This window comes from Coccinella septempunctata, chromosome 2 (assembly GCF_907165205.1).
Source record: "Coccinella septempunctata chromosome 2, icCocSept1.1, whole genome shotgun sequence".
Lineage (NCBI taxonomy): Eukaryota > Metazoa > Arthropoda > Insecta > Coleoptera > Coccinellidae > Coccinella > Coccinella septempunctata.
This window is the reverse complement of record NC_058190.1, coordinates 28,798,258-28,812,205: the sequence shown is the minus strand read 5'-3', so window position 1 is coordinate 28,812,205 and position 13,948 is coordinate 28,798,258. Positions and strand designations below refer to the sequence as shown.

The following is a 13,948-nucleotide window of genomic DNA, read 5'->3' as shown; positions in this document are numbered from 1 at the left end:
ATAATTTTATTGCAACTACAGCAATATTTCAAAGAAAGTTTATCGGAAATACGTAATGTGAATTGTGAGCATGTATTGAGAATCAGAAATTCATAAATCTATTCGAATCTGTTCCTCAAATATTCTTCCTGAGTAGATATAGTGAAAATTCCCTTTCCGTCAACTGAATATATTGGATATTTGATCAATCAACTGTGTTTTATTAATCATATTGAAATACCCCCCTCACGAATTCAAGTTGTCAAACGGAAATTATCTTGAAAAAGAATGGTAGATACTCCTTCGAACCCTTATTCGACAGTGTTGAAATATTGACAGATTTGTTTTTTCAACGAAAATTAAACTGTAAATCACAAATATTCCTTAACAGCTAACAAAATGGGCCAGATCATTTTTTGAACTCGTTGATCGGTATTCGATATCAACGCAAAACAAAATGGAACGAGAAAGTATCATTGGATTTCCTTTAGTAGAACAAGGATATAACGAAGCAAATGACATGGTGGCGCCGCCACGAAACTGATCCCATATCCCCGATTTTCTGAAATGTTGATGCTTGCAAAAAGTGACAAGTGCACACAACAGTGTTTTAGACATATTAACTACGACCTTAAGGTCTATTGTGCCCATAGTCAAATAAAAAATTAATTATTAGTCTATAAATGAAACCATAAATATACTGCAGGAAATTGTTTTGAAGACAAAAGTGAAAGCATCAGACATGGCCGAAGAGCTAAAACCATCCAAAATCTGCTGGTGTTGAAAGGGATAGGCTGACTCAAACGAAATATTTTATGTAGAGATAAAAACGTTCGGGAAAATACTGTAAGCCTGTTGTTAGTTTTTTGAAATTCATTACACATATCCAAAAATTTATTTCTTCAACACCCTAAAAATTATATCTTGCAAATAAAATGTTTTATGGATATTCAAATCACGTAAATTGTTTATTGATGTTATTCGATTATAAATTTTTATTGCCTTTTTGTAGATTTATTCCAGGTAATGAGATGCAGCAATGATGATGTTGATGATTCTCGTTCTTCACAATTAATTCAAATAATTGATGTGGATTATACTTCATGAAAATCCCTAATTGAACGTAAAACAGATTATATGATGATAATTTCACCTTTACCCACCCAAAGATGGTATTGTAATAAAGAAACACGTGTCGTGGTTCAAAAACTCATTTTTGTGAAATTCATAAGTTTTACGTTTATTTGTTTTGTTGCCAACTCGATAACTGCCAATTTTATTTTGCTTATCATCAATTGGCATTTGAGTAATGCCAGTTCGAAATTAATAATCACCAGCTTGCTTCTGTTCAATTGAAGTTCGGATGTTTCCAATTCAATACTAGAAACTCCACTTTGAACTTAAAAAATTGAGGATAGACCAAAAAAATATCTATCAATTAGAGTCGAGAATAATTAAATTCATTGCGTGAATGGAATGAATACGCATTCGATATTTGATTGCCAAATAGAAAAATGTTTTTGAATTATATTCCCCACCAAATCATGCAACAGTCTGTCCGTATATTGATCATCGAAACATTTCTGGAATTCTCCTCTGACAGATTTCGAATTCAGTTTCATACAGAGCGTATAGATTGTTATATATGAGAATATAAATAATGTTACGAACATGCCGAGGCATACTCATCGCGTATATTTATATGGGGCCCAAATGATAGAACGCAGAATTGAACGAAATTCAGTTTGACGTCGAGAATAATGGCAATTTGCGATTTTATGTTCCAGTTCCGAAAAGATAGATTATTCATCCCTGCAGTCCATGCGAAATAAATTTCCCTGGGGTGTGATGATTGTCCTGCACCTGTTTCATAAATATTCAATGACAAATGGTTTTTTACGCTTGATATGACTCCAACCGTGTCTAATTACGAGGTTATAATCGATTTGAACCGACATTTTAATTAGATGGAATATCTCATTTCGGCATGATGCCAACCAGAAACTTGTTTCGCCAATGAACCAACTGAGACCAGAGAATAAATCCCATTACTTAGGTTAGTGTGAAAAAAATTGACGTCCCTATTCTGAAAGTTGTATCAGGTATGCTGAATTTCAGTGATTCCCAATAACGGATATTATTTTATCGTTTTTCATTATGAAATTTTACGAAAATAGTGGGATAATGTTTAATTTTTAATCTAGATCCAAAGACGTGACTTTGATGATCTATGTAAAATGTGAAAAATTAGCAATCAATGTCACCCCAACATAAGTATGACTATAAGAATGGGTCTTATTTTCTTATGACAAAACACATAAATAATTGAAATTTTGATATCCCGAACGTCCCATTAGGCATGTATTTTTAACATCGAAAGTAAACATGGTTTCAATGTAATTTTAATGTCAACTCGAAAAAGCTATCAATACCACCCAGTTGAAGGTAGTTCATTATAAAAACTTTACACCTGGTTTCACAAAGCTTGATCGGGGAATCAACGCTTGATTCTTTTCAAGCGATAATTCACTCATAATCATTCAAAATATCATTCTTGCATCAACTTAGGATCTATATACTAGGTGTCTAGGTGGGTGGCCCATTTACTCGTATTTACGGCGAACAGTTGATCATACGATTGTTCTGAAGATTTCGGTACTAACGTTTACGCTTCTGAATTATCTGAATAAAATATTTTCAATATTGCGACGTTGCCGCTTATCCTTTTTTCGCTTCTCTATCTCCATTTAAGTATTTTGGACCAGTACATACTTCCCTATCCCTAATTCTGATACATTCGGAGGTATTGAAATTTTTCCACAAAAAATTGTCAAAAACATGGATCCAATGAAATAGGCATAGAAAAGACATTTCATATTTTAGGACACTGAAATTTTGAAAATAGGTTATTGAAACCCGAGGGCGAATTCCATGTAAAAAAAAACGCGGTTTCAGATATACAGGGTGTCCAATAATTAACCATCTATTCACTCGATACAGAAACGGCAAAAAGTTGATTTTCTTCAAATGGTACACCCAACTTTGTATTTTTCGGGAAAATCAAAATATGCTTTCAATAATATATTATGTTTCTATAGAAAAGTGAGAGTTTTCAGCGCAGGTGGAGTCCGGGGAGACTTGCTCAGGTAGGAGACTTGAACCACCTCAAATATTTCAATTCAAATTTCGCGCTACCGGTATCGTAAATAGCTTGCGACATACTCGTAACAAGGCACAACTAGTTGCGGCTCCATTTTGGCCACCTTCAAAACAGTTCGGGAGTGAGAGGGTTGAACGTGATTTTGTAGTTAGGAAGTAATAATTTATGTTTGTTTTACCTTCTGAAAAGTTCAATAGGTGCGTGTTGTTATTCAGTTTTATTGCTTTCATTGATTAATCGTTTTACAAACGATGAGCCTTTTTGATAATAGTTATAAAAGTTTTAAGAAAATATCTGTTGAATAGACTAAAAGGGAATGCGGGAGACTTGACCCATGGTATGGTCGGGAGACATAATTAGTTTTCCGCACTGAGCTTGAATAATAGTTTGCTTCAAAAAAAAAACTTAACAATGGAAATGAATATAAAAAATATATAAATGTTCAAAGAAGTGAAACACATCTCGGAATTAAGGGCGAGTGACTCTGAAATAGAAAATATGTATTTCATACGCTGATACCTCTGATGATGAAAATCTTGACATAGACAATCGTTGGTCATTGAAATTTGTTTTCTCTCAATGTTTTTCCTGATAAACAAACTTATGGTCAAGTATGTCTAGCGTCCTGTTCAACTCTCCCATGGGTCAGGGAGACATGAGCCAATTTTTGATTCTTAAATAAAGAATTGCTGTACTCAAAATGTTCATCTCACCATCATCCTACTATTATCGATAGTTACTTATATGGGCATGATATCTCCACGCAAAAAAATGGCTTGATAACATTTACAGATATAACTTAAGTGACTTTAGAGTGAAAAGGGTTTCAACTCTCTCTGACTCCTACGACGCTACCTTAGAATGCCACGTTTCATGAAATTATAAAATCATTGAAAACTCGACTGTATGTGTTTGCCCCATTCATACGAGGAATTGTGCTCGTTAAACAAAATTAGCAAGGCATTTTTATGAAAAATAATATATTCACTTTTTTTAGTGGATGTTGTAAACGCCCATATGCGATTTTTGAACGACTTTATGATCTAGCGAAATTAACATGTCCATCATTCTTCGTACGCTGAAAATCCTCACTCTCATAAAAAATTTTCTGCGAAATCATGAGATCCTCGTATAGGAAGATGCATCAGTAGATGCATCAACATGTGAACGTTTTATAATTCTTCAGGTTTAACCTAAACTCTCCTTTGTATAAATAATAATAATAAAAAGTAGGGTGTTCCATTTGAACCACCAAGTTTTTAGATTGTAATATTTTTTGTATAAGCGGCAACGTCACAATTTTGAAAATATTGTAGATAGATTTTAGATAGATCAGAAGCATAAACTTCAGTACCCAAATTTTCAAAACAATTAGATAATTTTTTCGTCGTAAACGTCTATAGGCCACTCACCTTGTGACACTCTGTATACGTAAATTCAATGATTCTTAATTGCTACTTCTCGAAGAATATATTCAGAAATAAGAAGATTTCAGTTCTTACGTTTTGGAATGTACTGTAAATGCGTTGATCGGGCGAACCGAGATTAAATTATTGTTACATGTTTTTATCTGGGCTGAATCGAAAAAAATGGTAGGAAAAAAAGTGTTTATTTTGACTTTGAACACAAGAATTTATTGTTAAAATATAAGTACTTACGTGCAAGTCGAAGAAGCACCCTGTAAAAGGTGCTCCTGGGAAGGTGTAGCACACTAATAAAATACCAAAAAAATTTTTGTGAAGGTGAGTTCTAAATCTTTCCACGCATGATGTTCATGTTCTTGGAGAGACTCGGATCAAGGGACAAGCCGACAATAAGGATGCAATGAGTCGACAGGGAGGAATTCCTCTCACCATAGGATGAGTGGATGTCGGGGTCCCTAGTTGTATTATCATTAACTCAATCAGGTTACCGCATGTGAATTTGTTCAGCTCTTCCATCTGTGCTCCTGTGCCGACGGCAGAAGGGACAACCAGTAAATCCCATTTTATTCAATGCTCATTAACCTGTAGATGAAGTGTGTTTGATATATTTATCAACAGTACTACAATAGAAGATAAAACACACTTTCATCAGTAATTATATTCTGCTGTAATCGATTTCGGCCTATGCCTTCATCGGGTCAGCCGAAATATAGAATAATCAGGACACTTAACAATCAATGTAGTTTATAAAAGTTGTCAATATATTTTCTTATAGAAGGTATGCATAAACGCGTCACTAATGGTGTACCCCTGTTGTATTAAGTTCTTTTCTCGGTTCTCTTACAGAAGGTCAAACATTGAATTCGAGAAATATATTAATTTAGTTGATTTCTTGAAAGAAAATCGAGACTTCAAGCAAAGATGTTTGGAATTTTGACGGAAACGGAAACAGGAATCACTGACAGCTCCATGTCATCTGTCATTTGTTGAAGTATCCGTGATCATGGTTTTATAGCCGTATGCACCGCTACATTGAACGACGTTAGGAGAGAATTTACTCGAAAATGATATTAGGAGCTTTTGAAGAAGAGGACAAAAATGATCTCCAATAATTTGAATTCTGCTAGAAATCTGCAAGTGAGAAATGTTGTAATATCCAAATAACCCTTTTATCTACGCCAATGAAACAGAGATAAGCCAACACATTGTGCTTGTGAGAGCACTTGAAGTGTTTTTTCGCTTTGTAGATTTAAAAAAAAAAACCTCCATCATTTCCAATTTTGCCATTATTTATTTTTTATTGCACTTTTTGCTGTTTTGAACAAAGTTGTACAGGGTGTTTATGAGAAGATCATCCAGTTGGACAAATCGAATTCATTAGAACTCAAGATCTTCAAAATACAAACTATATTCGTTGAACCAAAACAGAAATATATGAATTTCACCAACTTGAGGTGTTGAAATGTGTTTCGCTATCATATAGCATCTTCAGCTGGGTGAGACTAAATTTCTTCTCATCTAAGCCAATTCTAGGTGAAAAGAGGGTTGTGATTTGAGAATCTTAAATTGGTCTGTTCATAATCACTCGGTACGTTTTCCACCCAAACAGCAAACAGTGTTACAACACTACACAATGGCGAAATTCAAAATAGTAAACGTTTTTCCGAAAAAACCTCTCAGGTAGAGGTTTTGGAGAAAAGTGTGACCTCATGTTTCAAACTATTAATTTGCCTAAGACTGCCATAAACTCATTAGCCGTTAAGTTTTTTTTCGAGCTTTTTTGAATTTCTGGAAGATCTTCACGAGGTCAAGCAGAGTTGGGCGAGTTCACTACTTGGATTGTTGACCGCTATGATTATAAAGTGTTTCCTATGCTCAAAAGCTGATTTCAGTGATTTTCTTGTTTCGTCAATCGGATAACAAACAATATTCTAGTGGTTGATTTACTTTCAAAAAAACGTAACTATTATAACCGATGTTATAACACTCTTTTCTACCTATTCAGATTGAAAAACAATTTCCGTATTCCTTTAAAAAAATGATTAACATTTACATGGCGAGAAAAAGTCATATTGCCATTCATGAAATGATGATTGCCCCCTTTGAAACCTCGAAACTGTGAGAGAGTAAGACGAAGTTTGTTTTTGATCCGCAATAACGACCATTTTTTGAAGATACAAGAAGCGTTTAGAAAACGATTTAGGCCTGTCGCAGACATGCAATTTTTAGTTTTGCAACTGTTTAGTTGCAGAAGTGAGTACAATGCATTTATATGAGGCCGCGCTGACATGCAACTGGAAAGTTTGCGATCAAATAGCCTCGAAACAGACTAAACGATTGCACAACTGTTTTGAGCACAACGCTCGTAGTGTGTCTGCGCACACTTGCGACCGAATAGTTGCAAGTTCTCTCTTCCAAAATGAACCATGTTCCATGCGCAAGAGGATAAATAATTCTAATATGAGAGTTGGCTTTATATTATATTAGCTGGCCTAACTCACGTGTTTCGAATAAAATATAGAATTTCAAAATTGAAGGCCACTGCGATGTTACAATCATTCATAAAGAACTTTTGTTATAATATAGAGTAGGATTAATTCAGTTTTCTACTTCAAAGAGAGTATATATATTTGTTGAAGCTAAAGTTAGGCACGATCGGACAGGTATTTTCAGGTAATCAATTTACAGGTTGTGAACAAAACTCGTAAACTTGGAGTCTTTTGTACTTGAGAATAACTATTCTGATTTTGATTTTTTTTAGGTCGTTCACAAACATTTTCATAAGAATTCTGTTCGTTTTTACTTATTCTATACAGGGTGAATCAACACAGCGATCGATCGTTCGATAACTCTTATAAATTGTAGGCTAGAGGTCAAACTTTGGCAGAATCGACTCTACTAGTTGAAATGTCAATAACTTCATTTCTTCAACTGGCATGCCTCAAAACTTTCTGTCTATTGGCTATCCTAGTGTGTCTTCATATTTATGGAAACATTTTAGATCTAAAATTAATCTTGAAACTTTTTATTTCAGGCCGTAAATGTTTTCAAGATGATGATCTCTAGTTCAAATCATCCAAATAATGAAATTTTTCGTAATTGATCATAATAACTTTTCGAAATAAAATTTCTTTTTAACAATTCGACAAGATGACGCCTACTGGACGGAAAAGTTCTTTCAAGTCATCCAAAGTAGACCTCTTATCTCTATTAATAAAAGAGGATCTATGGTTTACTTCAAAATGCTTTATTGTTCAAACGATCGCACCAAATTGGACAATTCTTTTTTTGTTGTGTTTATTATTGTTAGGGCAAGGTTTATATAACAAAATATTCCCAAAAAAAATTGTACAGAACAGAAAAAAAGGCATTCCTTTTTCTTACGACCAATCGAGCAATCACGATGAGTTAGTTATTATTATCTACCCTAGAAATAATTTAAATGGCAAAACTAGGTTTGCCGGGTCAGTTAGTATTCAATACAGGCTATACTCATTCGGTAATAATTGGAAAACATTTTGGGTATTTTCTTAAATCCGAATACACTTTATGAAATTGACTCTTTATCAAACGCTGGGAAATTATTGGGTGAACCCAAAATTTCCTTTTTGCCGTATTTTTTTCCGCCTATGGAGATCAAAGGCGCACACCGTTGCTAACTCGTCGAAGTCCATATTGCAACTGAATAGTTGCATGTCTGCGTCCACCTGGAGACCAAACTATTCGGTTGCGTATGTGTGCGCACTCGAATCGCTTGCAACCAAACTTTTTTTGCCATTAGGTACCAAGTGCTTAGTACTCAAAATTTCAATAAGCATTTGGTTACACCCGTATTATTATGCACCATATGTATGTATAAGGTGATGACATATGATATACAGATTAATAATATCAGATGGCAAACCTAAACATAGTATTTCTACTGAATGGTTATTGTACGTCCATAGCAAGTTTGTTTAATAAGACTGCCCTGAAATTTAATATTGTTTTCTGGCTTTGATATTCAAATTTACATGAATATGTGAAAAAAATTAACACCTACTAATGATAAAGCTGTAATAGTGAATTAATTCACTGGGTTTTATTTTTCAACGTTTATATAGGATTGTGTTATTCCAAGTTTTGGCACTCATTGGCCAACCTTCTTCAGAGAGTTGCTTGGTATTAACCGAATAAGTTATATACATATTTTATCGCACTTAACTCAGAAGAAATTTATTCGATTTGGCAATTCAATCAATTAAATACCAAATTCGAGGAACGACACACAGGAGGAACAATTCTAACGAAAAAGTAAGAATTTATACCTATTTCATGACTGAAATACCACTATATTGAACCAAGAATTATCTTAACGAATCCTAATATATGATCTCGTACCTATATGATGTATATTTTTTAGTGCTCCTGATGAAGGGAAAATAACATTCTCGAAAGCTCGAGCTTGAGAAAAAAGGGTTTTGTTAAGAATAGCTGAAACCTAAACAATCCTCGATCTCGACTGAATCACAGCAAACCCTACGTTACATTACATAAATAAAAATAGCCGTTCTTCCTCATACTGACTCTGTTTTCAAATATGTCGAACGATGCAGACTGTCGGGCACTTGGAGTAATTATTTGGCTTCTATATTCACCATCACACTAAGGCTTGCTGAATGGGACTTGAAGTCAACTCCATACTAACAGGGTTATATTCTAATCCCAGTAGGCCATAATCTGTGTTGCAAGTGCCGAAATCATGTATGAAGCTGAATTTACATTACTCGTTTTATGTTCCACATAAAAGTTGTTAATACACTGAAAACTAACTTTCCGAATGAGGTAGAAACTGCGGTTCCTGGTTAGCATCAAGAGTTAATTGCACTGCTCAAGCATCACAATGTGTTTGCAAAGAGGATATAGACAGTAAAATAATTCATGAATCATACAAAATGTTCTGAAATTTCGAATGTATGGATTGCTCAACTGAAATGAACTTTTGAATTCGACGCTAAGGCTCAAATGCTCAGTTCAGGATTAAGCCGAAGTTCAAGTTGATCCTAGAAACCTGACAGAACTGAAAGGAAATGCCAAAATTAATATAGGATCAACTTTTATGCCGAACTGAGCAACCGGGCCTAAGATTATTCCTGAATTCTTCAATTATTCTTTTTTATATATTGCAAAGATTTTCATAGCGATATATGCCAAACTTATGCTGAAATTCAGGAATAACTGAAAATTATTCAATATACTTAATATTACCGCTGACGTGGTAATTTTTTCATCTCAATCGACTCAGTACGTAATTCAAAGATGTGACACATTTTCGTATTTGGGGTAGCTTCCGTAAAGCAACCAATGTCGATCGTCTTGATCTCGAATCGTATGTACTACTTCCCCTTAAGACAATGACTTCAGCAAACACTAATGAATACACCATGTGCAGTGTACATTTTACTGGGTCAATTGAGAACTGTTCATCCACGTAAATTGTTGTATGCAGAAAACATCCCTTGCATGAACGGCCTATTAAGGGAAAATTATGATCTTTATAGGTCCATTCAATGATCTTCAATTGCTACTCTTTCAATATATTCAGAAATGCAGAGGTTTTATTGATTTCGATTTGGGAACCAAGTGACTCAAATTATTGTTTGGAAAGTTAAATTTTTATGAAACCTGCTGTGAGTGTTTTGTTCATTCATTAATAAATTTTTATATTGTTTCATATTCTGAAAATTCTGTAAGTTACCTACTGGAATGTGTATTCTATGATGGTATATTGAATATTGGTTCATATTGATTTATGAAATATGTATATTTTACAAATTCAACTCAGTTAATTAATTCAAAACAACATATTGCACAGAAATAACACCTTCGGCATATAGCAGATCAGCATATACTTTTGTGTCCTAGTCAAAACATTTATTGTCCATAATTTAAATTTTTGTGAATTTTTTATGAATTGCAAATAAAGATATAGCACATACAACAGCGTTTTTCATTGATATCAATTGATTCCAAGCAATGTTTAGATGAAAACTAACATCCTGATCACAAAACAAAACCATACTTGTTTTGTCGCTCAGGTTATTTGTTTTCTGATCGAAACAAAGTCGATATTGAAATTTAGTACAAGAAATAGAAATCGAATTTCGCGCCCCCCAATTAAAAAACAGAAAACTGTTATCAAGAAGTTTTTCTGTATTGACAGTGCATTTTCAGCGCCATCTCATTATCAAGCGTGTTATCACTCACCAAAATGTAGTCGGTTTTTAGTATTAGAGATATGAGGGCGTTTCCTATCTTTGTACTCAATAATCTTTGGTTGAATGAGTAAGAACGAATCCTGTTCACACAATTTGTATTCTCCGACACCAACACCGTTTCTGCCAAGTTCAAATTGGGCGGATTTTCCAATAATAAAAATTTTTTTCGACTTGTAAGTAAATTCCACTCAATATTCAACTTAAATTCGGTATAATTGATTTTTGTTGATTTTCACCTTGATGATTGTAGCTGATTTCAATTCATATAGTTTCACTAAAAGAAATGGTGACACTAGTGCTTCTATGTTTCATATCTTTCAGTCTTTGTATCCTTAAGAATATTTTTTGTCCCATCGGAACTCATGTGATACTTTTGTTTTCAGGTCGATCAGACTTCTAACAAACTAGAGCTGAATGGTGAGTATGATTAAATTTTGAAATTGGTGTAGCGGATAGTGGAAAGCCTTAATTATTTTCACTAACTATAAGTTCCTTAACACTGCACATGTTTCGGATGTGGGTTAATGAATTAATAATAATACTACTATTATATTACCTTTACCAACTAATATTGATGATTTTGAAATAGTGAAGCATTTGTAGTGAAAAAAATCTCATCCCCACAGGGAAACTCATGTTTTTTTTTTGTTGCTAAATTGAAATTTCCCTAAATTTATTCTTTTATAGCCCCACTAGTCTTATATATGGATCTGAATACAATTCTAGACAATTTTCGAAAACATAACGAAAAACACAATATGTAGGGAACTGAAATTAAACAAAAATAATTATTCTGCCCCGACAAATCGTCATAATTGAGAAAAGTTGCCAGCGTGGAAATGGTTTCAATATACTTACATGAATTTTCAAAATTTCGAATTTTAGTTTCCTTCTGTATGGTATTCGTAATTCAAAGACCAGTCAGGCACCTCGAAATGGTTTATTTTATTTCTTGATAACTCTGAGGGTCTCCATTTTACACGAAGGAAATTTGAAATCGTAATTCGGAAAATATATCCGTGCATGTTGTCTATGATTCCATAAATACTTGAATCAAATGTGATAAAATAGATGAAACTTCACTATTTTAGACTACAATCTATTCAAGAGTGATTGACATCACAACAGAACTGGAAAGTCCAGATTAAGATGTCTAAAACACTGGTGTATGCACTTGTCACTTTTTGCAAGCATCAACATTTCAGAAAATCGGGGATATGGGATCAGTTTCGTGGCGGCGCCACCATGTCATTTGCTTCGTTCTATCCTTGTTCTACCAAAGGAAGTTCAGTGATACTCTCTCGTTTTATTTTGTTTTTCGTTGATATCGAATGTCGATCAACGAGTTCAGAATATGAACTGGCCTATTTTGTCAGCTGTTGAGGAATATTTGTGATTTACAGTTTAATTTTCATATTCATAGTAAAAACAAATCTGTCAATATTTCAACACTATCGAATAAGGGTTCGAAGGAGGATTTACTGTTCTTCTTCAAAATAATTTCCGTTTGACAACTTGAATTCGTGAGGGGATAATTCAATATGATTTCAATAAAACACTGTTGATTGGTCAAATATCGAATATATTCAGTTGACGGAAAGGGAATTCCCACTATATCTACTCAGAAAGAATATTTGAAGTAACAGACTCGAATAGATTTATGTATTTCTGAATCTCAATACATGCTTACAATTCGTGTATTTCCAATACAGTTTCTTTGAAATATTGCTGAAGTTTCCATAAAACTTAGCTATATCGGTCCCGAATGTTCGTTCATTTGATTTGGTTCTGCTTCAAATTCCAACAACACCGAATTTTTAGCTGAACTTACTGAACGACATGTTGAAAAATTTAATGTTCTACACTCCTTTCTCGAAACTAATACATTTTCACATACCAATAATCGCTTATAAATACACATATTCGTACGATGTACGAAAGTATTCAAATTATTTTCAAATATCAAATGACAATGCTCTGTCAAATTCTAAACAGTGCTACCTACAGTGGAAAAAACGAAACTGATCCCATATCTCCACGAAATTAAAAACAAAATCGAATCAGTGAATATACCAGAGTTTTAGACATCTTAGTCCAGATGCAGCTAAATATCTGGTCACAAAAAATTTCTAATAATTTCTGTAGTTTCAATCACAGAACAAAAATATATAAATATAAGTTAAAAAAGTATTCGAAATGAAGAAATACTCTAATTGACACAATTTTGTGTCAATTTGTTCAATTGTACCAAGAATATGGAAAACAAAATAAAATTTGAAATTTCTGTGCTCAGTACATTGTCTCATCAGCAATTAGTTATCAGTAATTAATCGTTCAGTGTTTATTTTCAATACCGATCTGAATAACGTAACTGAAAATCTTACTTTTATAATCTTTTAGCAACTCGAATTCTATTTTCTAAAGTCAATAATTTATGAATGTAGTATATGTTCGATAGTTTTTCCAATAGTATATTAGGAAAAGCTCTGAAAAATACAAATGTTCAAGAGAAAAACCATCATATTGAAGGTTCACTTGTCAGATTTGCTCAGTGAATAAGTTACAATAAAATTCAGTGACCCGCTAACGTAAAACACATTCTACTTGCTCTTTGATATTCTTGCTTCAAAGAAGTTCTTCTTCTTCTTTTTCTTCCTTTTACTATGTCCACGGCTGCTTAGGCCATTCAGACAAATTTCTACACCAGCCGAATGAGCCTGCTGCTAAGCAGGTCTTGGTAATTCCTTATTTGTCAACTGTCAAAGTTTCAATCAGTCATCTACTTTCTGTCAGGCAATTCAAATTACATCGATGTATCAAAGGTAGAAAATTGTTATATAATATATGATAGTTATTCTTGATTTAATTTTTCGAACAAAAATATTCTCAATTTTCCATTCATTCGATATAACCTCATTTTTTGTCTAAGTGCCAAAATCCTGGTCAAAATATAGATACTGAATGACCTAATGGGCCATGGACATATTGAAAGAAAGAAGAAAAACACTCTAGGATTGATTCTTTTTTATTTATATAGAAGATATGAAGCGCATGAATCGAAGTGCCATAAATATTTTTCGAAATCAGAAATGAGTGCTTTTTAGAAACATAATTCAAACGTAATGGTT

At 33.5% G+C, this 13,948-nt stretch overlaps 1 protein-coding gene across 2 annotated transcripts in view; it reads left to right on the top strand.

Moving 5' to 3' along the window:
* LOC123308467 (lachesin) overlaps positions 1 to 13,948 on the top strand; it is a 422,460-nt gene that overhangs the window by 147,519 nt on the left and 260,993 nt on the right. The window contains exon 3 of one of the 2 annotated variants that reach the window (XM_044891127.1): positions 11,204 to 11,237. The exons of the other annotated variant lie outside the window; for it this stretch is intronic. The gene's annotated coding sequence lies outside the window, so the exon portion shown is untranslated. The remainder of the gene's footprint in view (positions 1 to 11,203; positions 11,238 to 13,948) is intronic. 2 annotated transcript variants of the gene reach the window in all.